Source organism: Eumetopias jubatus, unplaced genomic scaffold, assembly GCF_037043125.1.
Source record: "Eumetopias jubatus isolate StellerSeaLion01/CBP00866 unplaced genomic scaffold, mEumJub1_p1.0 scaffold_1, whole genome shotgun sequence".
Classification (NCBI taxonomy): domain Eukaryota; kingdom Metazoa; phylum Chordata; class Mammalia; order Carnivora; family Otariidae; genus Eumetopias; species Eumetopias jubatus.
The window spans coordinates 82,344,115-82,359,239 of record NW_028274807.1 but is presented as its reverse complement, the minus strand read 5'-3'; the positions used below and the strand labels follow the sequence as shown (position 1 = coordinate 82,359,239).

General features: G+C 42.0%; 1 protein-coding gene across 2 annotated transcripts in view; it reads right to left on the bottom strand.

Annotated features, from left to right (window-relative positions):
* The window catches only part of MCF2L2 (MCF.2 cell line derived transforming sequence-like 2), a 254,266-nt gene that overhangs the window by 72,403 nt on the left and 166,738 nt on the right, over positions 1 to 15,125 (bottom strand). The window lies entirely within an intron of this gene.

Here is a 15,125-nt window from a genome sequence, read left to right as displayed (position 1 = left end):
GGCGAAATAGATGAAGGGGATTAAGAGTGCACTTATCATGATGAGCACTGAGTAATGTACAGAATTGCTGAATCACTATATTGTACATCTGAAACCAATATAACATTGTATGTTAACTACACTGGAATTAAAATAAAAATAATTAAATAAAAATTATAAAGCTGAGCTAAAAAAATTAGAAAAATACATAAATAAATGGTAGTCTAACCTAGTAAAGGGTTTCTTTTTCTCTCATTAAATGGATATGTCAAGGGAAAATAATCAAAGGACAAAATACAGGAAATTCACACATATATAAAAATGACTATTTTTCTTATGAAAAAAATACCCAATGCACGCTAATCCAATAAAGGCATAATAAAAAGAAGCAACAATTTTCAACTACTATAATGGCAGAAATTTCAAATCTCAAAAGAAGACTGATAGATAAGAATGTGGAAACAGTGTCAGATAATATTGAAAGAAGTGTAACTATGTGCAAGATAACTTGGAAATATCTCTTCAAAATTTAAAAAATTTGAAACCCCTTGGTTCAGTAATTTCATTTCTAAGAATGTTCATTATCGTAATTATTTGCACTTCCACAACAACCAGATATAAATTGGAAATTACTTATATTCTCATCAATAAATTATGGTACACACACATATATAATGAAATACCATGCAGTTTTAAAAAGAGAATGAAGCTGAGTCATGCTAGTATGACACAGTCTTGGTATTTTAAGTAAATTAAAAAAAAACAACAACACCAAGATGGGGCACCTGGGTGGCTCAGTTGGTTAAGCGTCTGCCTTCAGCTCAGGTCATGATCCTGGGGTCCTGGGATGGAGCCCCACATCAGGCTCCCTGCTCAGTGGGGAGTCTTCTTCTCCTTCTCCCTCTGCTCCTCCCCCCAGTTTGTTCTCTCTCTTCCCCCCTTCTTTCTCTCCAAAATAAATAAATAAACCTTAAAAAAAAAACCAAGATGAAGAACAGTTTACATAGTATGACTATGTAAAAATGAGTATGTGTACATATATCCGTAAAATTGTGTATGCTTTGAAAATTCATGCAAAGAAACTTAAGACACTGTTAACAGTGATTGCTTTTGGAGAGTTGTACTGAAGGCTAGAAAACAGGGAAGGAGAATTTTTACATTTTACTCTATGCTCTTCTACAATCTGTGATTTAAAAAACTTACCAGTTTTATAATTTAAAAAATGGTTCATATGACATTTTGAAATGAATGTTACTGGAGGTTATGGCATATAAACCCCATATGAGAGATATAAATAAAACCTACAACTTACATATTTTATAGCTCAACAATTATCTTTTCTTAAAAATAACAATTTTTGCATCTATTTTTTTCTTTTTTAAAAATTAGTTTCAGAGGTAGAATTTAGTGATTCATCAGTTGCATATAACACCCAATGCTCATTACATCAAGTGCCCTCCTTAAAGCCCATCACCCAATTATCCCTTCCCCCTCCCACCTCCCCTTAACAACTCTGTTTGTTTCCTAGAGTTCAGTGACTCTTATGGTTTGCCTTCCTCTCTGTTTTTATCTTATTTTATTTTTCCTTCTCTTCCCCATGTTCATCTGTTTTCTTAAATTCTACATATGAGTGAAATAATCTGATAATTGTCTTTCTCTGACTGATTTATTTCACTTAGCACAATACCCTCTACTTCCATCCATGTCATTGTAAATGGCAAGATTTCATTCTTATTGATGGCTGAGTAATATTCCATTATATATATATATCTCACATCTTCTTTATCCATTCGTTTCTTGATGGACATCTGGGCTCTTTCCATAGTTTGGCTATTGTGGACATTGCTGCTATAAGCATTGGGTGCATGTGCCCCTTCGAATCACTATGTTTGTATCTTTTGGATAAATATCTAGTAGAGCAATTGCTGGGTCATAAGGTAGCTCGATTTTTAACTTTTTTGAGGAAACTCCATACTGTTTTCCAGAGTGGCTGCACCAGCTTGCATTCCCACCAGCAGTGTAAGAGGGTTCCTCTTTCTCCATATCCTCACCAACATCTGTTGTTTCCAGAGTTGTTAATTTTAGCCATTCTGACCAGTGTGAGGTGGTATCTCATTGTGGTTTTGATTTGTATTTCCCTGATGCCCGGTGATGTTGAGCATTTCTTCATGTGTCTGCTGGCCATTTGTATGTCTTCTTCACATCTATTTATAAACACCTATTATTAGATAAGACTGGTAAAGGATGGTCACTGACAGAAGATACAATTCAAGAAGTATACAGGCTATCAAAAAGCTACTTTAAGATCACATTGAGCTACAAAGTCACTAAGAGGTTCTGCTTTTTATAATCATCCCAAAATGACAATTGCTATGTCAGAAGGAAATAGGGGCTTCAATACCAATATATTTCTATGAGCCATGGTATCAAGTAGGACCATAGCCGCAGTTAAGTATTCATAGAAAACCAGAGTACAGCCAGCCTTTTAAGCCCTTATGAAGTGCTAGGCTTAAGCAACTTGGCAAATCTGTTTAAGGACATATTGACAATTACCTGAAGTCAGAAGACAGAAATAACTAGGTGGTGGGTAGAAATCAATTTTATTACTCAACAGTTATGTAAGAACTTAGAGACTCTTAGGAGTTTTTAGGAGTCTGACACAAGAAAATATTCACAACTCAGAAGGAAAAAAAATCCCTTGTCAGGTCATGTCCCAGTTCATAGTTTGGAAACAGTCTAGAGATCTCATCCAACCACTTCATTTTACTTGTTCAAGTGCAATGGGTACAACTCCAATGATAGGAATTCCCCTGTACACCATCCACCTAGGTTTCAGTTCAGATTCTTTTTTTTTTTAAATCACCTTCACACCACTGTTAAGCGATTCTTTTTTTTTTCCATCCTCTCCTTAGTTTTTTTTTTTTTAAATAACATTATTAAATGGGAGAAAATGTATGCTTCTTTCTGATGATTGCCTGCTTTATTATTCCAAAGCACATAACTTTGTTTGTAGAAAAGGCTATCAAGGATTTAACATCTCAAGCCATCAAGTATATATAATGTAGATGAAGAACAGAAAACATGGAAAATACTCAAGTAATGTAAAAACCTTTGAACACCTAGAGCAATTTATGTCTTGATGGATATCTATCCAGAGGTAGAGTACTGTACTTACAGCACCAAATGGAGTTGACCATGCCAGATCAGCCTGCAGTGATGAACTCTACACTAGTGTACATCCTGTCACTTTGTTTTACATTGAAAAGTGGATCTCTGGGCGCCTGGGTGGCTCAGTTGTTAAGCATCTGCCTTCGGCTCAGGTCATGATCCCAGGGTCCTGGGATCAAGCCCCACATCGGGCTCCCTGCTCAGGGGGAAGCCTACTTCTCCCCCTCCCGTTCCCCCTGCTTGTGTTCCCTCTCTCGCTGTCTCTCTCTGTCAAATAAATAAATAAAATCTTTAAAAAAAAAAGAAAAGAAAAGTGGATCTCCCCGCCACCTCCCAACCCTGAGGTCATTAAGGATGAAACAGAGGGGTAATGTGTTTTAAGGAACTGTTTCTTCTCTGAAGCCGTATTTCATGGTAGCATAAAAGCAGAGCTTTGGATATCTGGTTGTATTCTCTATGACATCTCTTTTTTTTTTTTTCAGATGCCACCATAACCAAGGGGCAAGAATGAAAACTCTTTTAAAAACCGAATGCATGGAAAGAATGTCCAATGGAAAAAAGACAGTCTCTTCAACAAATGGTGATGGGAAAATTGGACAGCCACATGCAGAAGAATGAAACTGGACCATTTCCTTACACCACACACAAAAATAGACTCCAAATGGTTGAAAGACCTAAATGTGAGACAGGAATCCATCAAAATACTAGAGGAGAACATAGACAGCAACCTCTTTGACCTCAGGCACAGCAATTTCTTCCTAGAAACATCGCCAAAGGCAAGGGAAGCAAGGGCAAAAATGAACTATTGGGACTTCATCAAGATAAAAACTTTTGCACAGTAAAGGAAATAGTCAACAAAACCAAAAGACAACTGACAGAATAGAAGATGTTTGCAAATGACACATCAGATAAAGGGCTTGTATCCAAAATCTATAAAGAACTTATCAAACTCAACACCCAAAGAACAAATAATCAAATCAAGAAATGGGCAGAAGACATGAACAGACATTTTTCCAAAGAAGACAACCAAATGGTCAACAGACACATGGAAAAGTGCTCAACATCACTCGGCATCAGGGAAATCCAAATCAAAACCTCAATGAGATACCACCTCACACCAGTCAGAATGGCTAAAATTAACAAGTCAGGAAACAACAGATGTTGGAGAGGATATGGAGAAAGGGGAACCCTCCTACACTATTGATGGGAATGCAAGCTGGTGCAGCCACTCTGGAAAACAGTATGCAGGTTCCTCAAAAAGTTGAAAATAGAGCTACCCTACGACCCAGCAATTGCACTACTGGGTATTTAGCCCAAAGATATAAATGTAGTGATCTGAAGGGGTACGTGTACCCCAATGTTATAGCAGCAATGTCCACAATAGCCAAACTGTGGAAAGAGCCAAGATGTCCATCGACAGATGAATGGATAAAGAAGAAGTGGTATATATATACAATGGAATATTATGCAGCCATCAAAAAAATGAAATCTTGCCATTTGCAATGACATGGGTGGAACTAGAGGGTATTATGCTAAGCGAAATAAGTCAGAGAAAGACAAGTATCATATGATCTCACTGATACAAGGAATTTGAGAAACAAGACAGAGGATCATAGGGGAAGGGAGGGAAAAATGAAACAAGATAAACCAGAGAGGGAGACAAACCTTAAGAGACTCTTAATCTCAGGAAACAAACTGAGGGTTGCTGGAGTGGTGGGGGGTGGGGAAGGATGGGGTGGCTGGATGATGGACATTGGGGAGGGTACGTGCTATGGTGAGCGCTGTAAATTGTGTAAGAATGATGAATCACAGATCTGTACCTCTGAAACAAATAATACATTATGTGTTAAAAAAAAAAAAGACAGTAGGAAGGGAAAAATGAAGAGGGGGTAACTGGAGGGGGAGATGAACCATGAGAGACTATGGACTCTGAGAAACAAACTGCGGGTTCTAGAGGGGAGGGGGGAGGGGGGATGGGTTAGCCTGGTGATGGGTATTAAAGAGGGCATGTATTGAATGGAGCACTGAGTGTTATACGCAAACAATGAATCATGGAACACTACATCAAAAACTAATGATGTAATGTATGGTGACTAACATAATAAAATTAAATTTAAAAAAAACTGAATGCAGGACGCCTGGGTGGCTTAGTTGGTTAAACCTCTGCCTTCAGCTTAGGTCATGATCCCAGGGTCTTAGGATCAAGCCCCACATCAGGCTGCCTGCTCAGCGGGAGGCCTGCTTCTCCCTCTGTCGCTTCCCTCCCCTCACCCCCCCCCACGCGCGCATTCTCTCTCTCTCCCTCTCTCTCGTGCGCGCTCTGCTCTCTCTCTCTCAAATAAATCAATAAAATCTTTTTAAAAAATAAAAAATAAAACCTGAATGCAACCCTATTTTGTAAGCAAGATCATTAACATACATACATGTTAAGATTTTTAAAGATTTCTTCTTTGTCCATGCATCCTAATCCCTTCCTGCTCCCCTCCCCGTTTCCTAGCTCTCTAATAGAAGAGTATCCTTTTGGAAACCAGCCTGTCTGAAGTGTATTTTTATTTTTGCTCGTTAATTGTCAACACAATTTGCCATGAAGAGTTTTTAATTACTCCTGGTATGATAGATCACAACACACACATCAGAACGTATTATAGATTTTCACTTCTTAACAGTTAGTTTTCATCTAAAACCCTTTTTGCCAAGTTGAAAGGACTGTTCTTTTCCTTCTCGAACACTATAGCACATCTGACATAATGGATACTCACCTTCTTAAGCCTTTGTCTCCCTTTGGTTTCTCTTTATTATTCAACCCTCATTCACCACCCACCTCTCTGCTTCTTCCCTATTCCCTCCTTGCTCCATCGTCCTCCCCCTGTCCAATGTTGCTGCTCCCACAACTCTGAGTTCAGGTTTTCAGCTTCCTTCTTTCCTCTCCTCTCATGCTATTGACCCTCCCACATCATTATGTCCCTCCCAGACCTTTGGGTATACTCGAGCCCATGTTGCCAATAGTTGACACACTCGTCAACTGGGTGCCTCCCAGACGCCGCAACCACCTCAGGTGGAAACAGAACTCCTTAGACAAAAGTAGCATGTGTATCTGTGGAACTGCCATTTCCTGGAACCCTAAAGCAGAGTTGTCATTTCAAACTCTTCTCTACTATTACTGCTTATATAACCTGTCTGTAGCCAAGCCTCATCATTTCATTTCTTAACACGCCTCTTGGAGTCACTGTTTATTCTCCATCAACGGCTCGGCCAGGAGAAAGCAAACTCTCCCCTCCTCTCATCTTGAATACTTTGGTGCACTCCTGGCAGCTCCCCTGGCCTCCGAGGGCTCCCTCCCACCAATCTATTTTGCAAACCACTAGTCTATGCCCTTCCTAAAGCTCCATTTCCATCATACCATCATTCTCCCTCTTTAGAAACTTAAAATAGCTTCCAGTTGCCCACAATTGCCAACATTCCCTTCCAGGATTTCAAGACTCTCCGTTCATGTGATAAGAACCTACCTGGGGAGGGGCGCCTGGGTGGCTCAGTCATTAAATGTCTGCCTTCGGCTCAGGTCATGATCCCAGGGTCCTGGGATCGAGCCCCGCATCGGGCTCCCTGCTCTGCGGGAGACCTGCTTCTTCCCCTCCTGCTCCCCCTGCTTGTGTTCCCCCTCTCTGTCAAATAAATAAATAAAATCTTTAAAAAAAAAAAAAAAAGAATCTATCTGGGGAGTTTGTCCTAAAGGTAAATCCAGACCGACAGATCCAGGATGGGGAGTAACAGGTGGGAATTACAGGTGGAATCTCTAATTTGCACAAGCACCCCAGACAACTTAATGCAGATGTTCTGCTGTTCAAACTAGTAACACTGATCTGACCCGTTTCTTTTAGCCACCTCCTTCACTCCCCCCGCCTTTACTTTCTTAGACCAGTGTTATTATTTTATACTCCCTTTCAAATTCTAATCATTCTTGAAAACTCAGTTCCAAGTCGCCCTTTTCCATGAAAACTGTTTCTAACAGCTTTGAATGAAATTGGTACCATAGTCTTTTCCTTACTTCCCAGGCAAAAAACATTGGATCCATTTACCAAACATTTACTGTTTTCAGGCACCATTTTAGCCACCTGGGCTCAAGAAATGCACCATAATCCTAGGCCTTAGTTTGTAGTCCAGTGGCAGAGACAAGAAAAATCAATGACTCCAATACAGTGTGATAAGGTACCAGGTAGTCAGAGAAGTTAGGTGCAGAGGAGGGGCTGAAATTAAGCCAAGGGTAGCAGGACACACTGCCAATTTTGAGTTGAGTGAATTTTAAGCTGAGTTTAAAAAAGAAAGGAAGCAAGGGAAAACATTTGAAAGAAGTATGTCCCAGGCTGAGGGGAACAGTGTAGAGGAGAAAGTAGAAGCGAGACATGTATGCTTTACCAGTACTCATAAATTATTTGGTGGGCCTGGGCCAACAGTCCAGTAGGTTCATAAAATGCCAGAAGCAAATACAACCTTAAAGACCATTCAATTCATCCTTATTTTGCAGATGAAAAAATAAGAGGTCCAGAGCCTCAAAGTGACTTGCCAAAAACGCTTGCCTTGAGCAAAGCCAATGTTCTTCACACTGTTAACAATTCCCCTCTCTGCCTATGTTTGGAATACATCCAAAGTCCTATTTCCTGATCACTAAATAAAACACAAATTAAAAAGAAACTAGTATGATATTGTAAAAATACTGGGTTTCAGGGCTTTAGGTTTTCAACCTAATTTCTATTTCTATCTCCAATATACAGGGTGACCTTGAGCAAGTCACTTTCTTTCTCAGGGTGCTCATTTCTTTGTGTGTCAAAAGGCCAAATTCAATGAGACTGAATATCCGTGCTGGCTCTCAATGATCATTTCCTAAATATATTACCATTTCTAATAAAATGTATGATGTGGTCTTTGGTGTAATCACAGCTTGCTCTTCGTTTCTCACAAGACTTTCTATTCCTTCACATCCTCAATGAACTAAATCGCTAATGTGTAACTGAAGAGTGCACTGCAACAGCAAGGAGAGGGAAATTCAGCGTGCGCTGGAGATGTTCCAGAGAAGGTGAGATCTGAACTGTCCTCTGGAAGGGGTGAGGGCTTGGCCAGGAAGACAGTGGGGTGTTCCAAGAAGAAGGAAACATGAGCAGGGTCTGGGAGTTCTGGCCACACACGGAGCTGGCAGGAACCACGCTGCTGGGGCAGGGGCTGGATGGGGAGCCAGGGAGGCAGGGGGGACCCCGGATGGAGGAGATGCTCATCCTACCAGGCTACAGTGTGGACTTGATGCAGGAGCCCAGAGGAAGGGGCAGGAGATGCATTTGGCCAGCAGGGCAGGCAACTGTCCAGGAGCTCGTTTCATTAAACACAGAATAGGCCCTGAGGGCTCTGACTTAAGAAAAGATGTTCTTGATTCTACATCCTTCTTCTGGTTCGATTAGGTGTTCTCTAATTACACAACCAATTCTCAGAACTGTAAGTGGTAGCAACGTGAACACTACAGACTTGCACAATGATCACGTTGAAACCAATGATATTTTAAGCATTAAGAAAAGGTCTGATATTCGAATAGAAACCCTTCCCTGGCTCCTGGAAGGCCCACAGCTGAGACTTTTGCTCTGTTGCTGATGTGCTATCTGTTCCCTCTCTTCTTCTTTTGTATCTCAGGTTCTATATTTTGTCTATGTCAATGGGATCTGACCTCATTCATTACTCTGATGTTTTTAGAGTAAACTACCTCAAATTCTTTTTGGAAGACAATGCGGCATAAATAAATTATTATTAAAGTTTATCTGGATGGATGCTTTTTCTTCAATATCACGTAATAAATAGTGAAAAAGTAATTTCATGCATACCGCACTTTTTAAAAGAGGGATTGATATAAACCCAATCTCATGAATCCGAACTCAAGTTAACCATCCTGCATTTCTATAGCATTTTAGAGATGATAGTTTTTTTAATCATAAAATATATATAACATCAAATTTACCATTTAAGCAAGTTTCAAGTGTATGATTCAGTAGCATTAAGTACATTCACAATGTTGTGCAGCCATCACCAGACCTTTTCAGTCATCTCAAACTGAAACTCTGGATCCATTAAACACCAGCTCTCCATTCCTCTCCCACTCCCCCCCAGTCCATGGTCACCTCTATTCCACTTTCTGTCTCTAAGAGTTGGCCTATTCTAAGTGCCTCGTTTACATGGGATCATACGACATCTGTCCTGGCTTTTTTCACTTAGCACAGTGTTTCAAAGTTCATCCATGTTGTAGCGTGTGACAGAATTTCATTCCTGTTTAAGGCTGAATATCTTCAGTTGTTTGCATATACTATATTTTGCATTTCCTGTCATCTGTTGATGCATGCTTAGGTTGCTTTCACCTTTGGCTCTTGTGAATAATGCTGCCATGAACATTGGTATGCAAACCTCTGTTTGAGTCTCTGCTTTCAATTCTTTGAGGTATATACCCAGAAGTAGAAATGCTGGGTCATACAATAATTCTATTTTCAACTTTTTGAAGCGTGGTGACACTGTTTTCCAGAGTGACTATACCACTTGACATTCCCACCAGCAATGCACCAGGTTCTAATTTCTCCACATCCTTGTCAACACTTGATCATTTTTCCATTTTTTAAAATGATAGCCCACCTTAGTAGGTGTGAAGTAGAGTTGTTTTCTTAATGTGTGTATTACCTTCCTGGATCCATTCAACACCTGACAAAGAGCTCCTCCAGGGCATATGTCCTGTTTTATTTATCTTTGTCCACCCGCCTTATAAGTAGGTAAATTCTTAATAAATGTTTATTGAATGGATGAATGGTAGAGTTAAGGAACAGACACCAATTCTGTGAGCAAGAGTAGGTACTAATTGTTATTCTTATTTCACAGAAGAGGAAATTGGGACTCAGAGCATTAAGTGACTTGATTGAGGTCAAACTGCTGGTGAGGAGCTGCTACCAAGGTCAAGTCCAAGCCCTCTAGCTCTAAAACCAGTGACAGGGGAACTGATGTGCCAAGGGTGAAGGTCAGTCCACTGTAATAGGACCCCAATATTCTGACTCCGTAGCCTGGCTCCATAAACAACAGGCAGTGAGGACGTAAGTAAGCAGGTTAGAGAAAAAGGGCTGGCTCAGGCCATCATCTGTTTATGTGTAGGATTCAAGGGATCTGCCTCAAATCTCAGAGCCATGGTGCATAGGCACATTGGCAACCCAACATAAGACATCCTGTGGGAGACTTCTGATACACCAAGGAGATTCCTGGAATATGGCTGATAGGAAAACCATTATTACTTCAATTCATGGGAAAGGGCAGTACTGATACTAACTCCAACAGAAATATCCAAGTAACTCAATAATTTTCAGCAAAGAAAAAAAAATTGAAACTGCGAATAGGCTTCCACTTCATGCAAACAGAGAAATCTATTGCAAAAAAAGATTCCCAAAGGTAAAATATACATGTATAAAATAAATTTAAAAAATCAAAAAAACATTGAGAACAGACACACTGCTTTCCCAACCTATGTACCTCTTTTGCAGACCCATTCTTATCTGTATCTACTCAGCAGATATCCCATTATTCTATCAACCCCTTTCCTCCTGAGACAGTTTATTTATCTGATATGATATAAACATATCTCTCAGAGATATTGCTCTCTCTTCCCAGTATTCCTTAGCCCTATACCTGCAGGGTCAAATAGGTGTTGATATTGGGCTTTTGACCTTATCCTGTCAGACCAACCAAGACTGATTCATAAATGTTTGTTGTTTCAGATCATATGATTTATCAAGGACTTTAGAACTGGCCTTTTGGAAATGCTGTTTTAAGAAAAATCTCAGTATAACAAAACTATTTCTAACTCTTAATTAATGGTCCATTTATTTGAAGTAATAATAAAAATCCCAGGCAGGCTTATAACTGTCCTTTAGAATTGGTTTGAGTGGGATTTGGAACCACAAATACTCTACAATGAACACTTAGTAATTATTAACTATTAAGAAAAGGGACACAGAGAATGATATTCTATCAGCACAACCAAACTTAATTTTAAGTACATTTCTAACACGAACGACTGCGTCTGGGCCAGGCACGGAGCCCCCGTACCATAGCCAATAACTATTTTCTGAACATTTCCCTGCTCTACAATTGTCTTCTCCTCTGTACCACCCCATCCCAGGACCCAAGTCCTTTTGCTCAGTTTAGATAGCTCTGGCAAGGCTGGTGCCGGCTGTCTTTTAAATTCCAAGCAACAACCAGACAACGCTCCAGATTGTCCCTACACCAATGCCCCTCATTCACTCCATTTGGCTATGGCGACCTGTCGACCTGGGTAGGAGGTGAAGTGAGAGGCAGCCCCTGGGAACTTGCGCAGATCCCTGTAGGGCCCAGGGGCGGGGGGTGGGGGGGTGAAGCCTATGTCGGAACTGCGGCGGGGGGGGGGGGGGGAAGGGGGAGGGGAGAAGAAATGCTGAGCGATCCGTCAGGGAGGGGTACCGAGGCGCTGTCACTGGGGCTGTCTGAGCACGAGCAGCATGGAGGGGAAACCAGTGCCAGCCTCCCTCCCACCCCTTCCCCCAGTGAGGCTCCCACTATCAGCTCTGCTGGGCCAAGGAGGGTCCCAGCAAACAGGGCCTGCCTCTAAGATTGTCCCCTCCCCTGTGGGACCCCCAGTGAGGGTAAGATGAGCACATCAGAGAATCCCTCGTGTGTTGATGTGGAAGGAGATGACCACTAAGGGGGAGTGGGTGGCTCCCCAGGGCAGAGGAGAGGAGAAAGGAACAAGACGGGTTCTGAGAATGGCCTGCGGGTGAGGGCCTGCGTGTGCGTCAGTCTCCTTCTGCTTCCAGTTCTGGGCAGACTGACAATGGTTTCACCCAACCGCCGAGGGCCGGGAGTTGAGGGAGGGTGCCAAAGGCTGCCAAACCACAGAGGCGAGAGCCGCAGGAAAGGGGCTAGTGTGCCTCCAGTGTCCACTTTGGGGCCTTGATGGCTTCGAGGGAGAAGTACACAGGGGCCTTTGTACTGTGGGCGAAGCTTCTTGGAATGAAGGTTGGAGCATTTGGTGAACGTGGGAAGCGTTCAGCAAAAATTCAACTTGACCGGCAGTTAATACGCACTTACTCTGTGCAAGGCATTGTGGGAGGTTCTTCAAGGGAACTGGAGGTGTGCAGGATGGGGTCTCCACCGTCAAGAGGTCTCAGGACTCTCAAGAGTAGGGAAAACACATCCACAGACCATTTCTACAGTGACAAAAGCCCACTGACTGTTCCCTGACATGTCACTTGTTGGGCTGGGCCCGCTGGTGAGGAGGAGGATTCTGGCCTTTGGGGCCTTCGAGTGCCATCCATTCACCGGCTCATCTGGATATTCCATTTGGATATTCCATTTCACACGTGCTCAGCTTAACACTGATGTGACACATTTGAGTGGAGACACTCTAGTTTGGAGCCCAGAATCTAGACTAGAAATAGAAATCAGGCACTAAAGGCAATGGATGGGATCACCAAGGAGCAAGGATAGAGAGAAAAGAAACCCAGAAGGATCTGTGTGGGGTGGGAGGGGGCTGGCGGGTAGTGAGGGAGGAAGAGGCAGCCAAGGAGTGCTGCATTATTTTAACGCGTGATGCCGTATTAACAGAAAATACGTTCGAAGATGTGAAAAGAAACAAGCAAGCCCTTTTAGAGCGATGATGGATGCAGCATGAAGCCCTCCTCTGCCGGCTCGCCATGTGAGAGGGGCTTTTGCAGCCTGGGGTGGGCACGAGGATGACGGCCGTCCACACAGCCCATGCAGCTGGCCCGACCCGTGCGTGCTTAGGACTCCACACACGTGATTGCTTTTATATTCAGTCCTCACTCGACCCATCCAGGCAGGGATTACTGCGAGGTGCACAGAAGTCAGGTCACTTGCCCAGATCCCAGGGTGGGCAGGGAGTGAGGTCAGGATACCACCACATCTCTCTAGCAGCCCAAGCCTTGCAGGAACCTGGCTGGTTTTGGAACCTGCGGCCTGGGGGTGTCTGAATTCACAGAATAGTATCTGTATGAGGTCTGTGAGGAAATTTCTTATCTAACAGAGGCCAGAAGGTACAAAATTTAAGCTTAAATGAGTCAAGCCTGGCACTATGTTCGCATGCTTCAGCTATGTTAGGCATTAAGCCAGTCAGTTATCAAATCCATTTCAGTCAACATTCATCTCTTCTTCAGGTCTCTTGCTTCTACCACCTTCCAGGTTCTCTTGACTGTAGATGTCAGACTTCTCTGCCCATAACTCATGATAACGCCCTGACGCCCTACCCTCTGGCCCTCTTTCCTCCATCTGCTTCCCCTCTGCTCTATCTCTGCCCTACCTTGACCCTTCTCAATCTAACATGCAATTGCAATTCTTTCATTTTTCACGTTTGCCGTTTTGATGGTACAGTACTTTTTCCAGTACTTTCCATAGTTGTCTCGTGTTCTGTGAAGCACATTTCTGAGAGAGAGATTTAAAGTCGGTTATAAATCTAATTGTAGTGGTCTTTGTTCACAAGCAGCTACTGTGGACACCGAGGACATGGCCACGACATGGTCCTTCTCCGTGCTTTTCAAATCAGCATCGCCACTATCACCTGATTTTATTTCCAACTAGTTTCAGAATGTTCACACATTCACTCCCAATAAAAGAAACATGAGTACTTTGTTCTATACCATCAAGTCTATCATCCTCTTCCGCTCACTGTGGGGTGGGATAGGGAACCCCCAGCCTGCTGCAGGAAATGCTCCCAGATGGGCAAAGGGCTTCCCAGGCTGCTGCCCCCTTCCCTGTGTGGTGTGTGTATGGGGGGAGGGGTCGGGACCAGGGCAGGCATTCTGGTTCACCCTGCTGGGCCCCGTCTCCCACCCACATCCTCTCCCCTCCCATGACCACAAGCCCTACATCTTCTTACCAACCTCCTGACTCACTTTTGAAATTGTTTGTCTGCAGTGTCTATGTGTAAACTGAATGACGTTAATATGTGATTTTTATATGTGTTTTTCAATGTTTGGGTCAGTTTGTATTTCTTGCAGGTACAGTCCTATGTGTTCATGCAGGTGGAACACAGGTACTGACACCTGTGTATGTGGACCTGGTTCCAAATGACATAAAAGGAATATAATGATAAATGAACATTTGCACATAAATAGAACATGATATATATGACAGCTAGGGGTGGGGATTGTAAGTGGAACCATCCATGGTCAGGGTTTTATTTCCCATAGATAAAGAAGGGAGGTGATCTGCACCATACAAACAGTGAATCAGCTTATGTATGGGTCACTGTCAGTGACTCCCTTACAAATCACATTATATTAATATTTCTGTATGTGGTCTGACATGCATATGGCACTATGATCTCTTGGCAATGCTGACCATGCTCTCTATAAGTAATATATGAAAAGAATTGCATGGTTGAAAACAGGGTGAAGGGCTTAAAGAAAGCATTTACAAAAAAACTTCCTAAAAATCTAGTTTGAAATAACAAATACATGTGTTTACAGTTTCAAACTCTGATTCAGTAATCCACTTTTAACCTATTACCTGTCTTATTGCCTTTACAATGAAAACCCCAAAGCTTTTATTTTACTGTAGTATTTGGGTTAATGTTTTGTTTTCTGTCATGTTCTGAAATATGTACAATTACAAAATCATTCAAAATATTACCTGTTAAATGATAATGTTTGTTCTATTTGGAAAAGGCTAGAACATTTGGGGGACAAGAAACCAAACCCATAAAGGATTTATTTATAATCTCTTTCCTTATTTGAAATTTATATTCTCCTGATTTTGTCCAGTTACGTGCATGAAGTATTTTGAAAGAGGGGAAACAACTCAAAGGGGCCATTCCTGCGGATTCTGGCTCACAGTCGACCATCTGAGTAAATGATCTCAATTAACTGAAGAGACGGTAGGGTGGGTACTTCCTGGAGTCCTGAAGCACCAACAAGAACTGA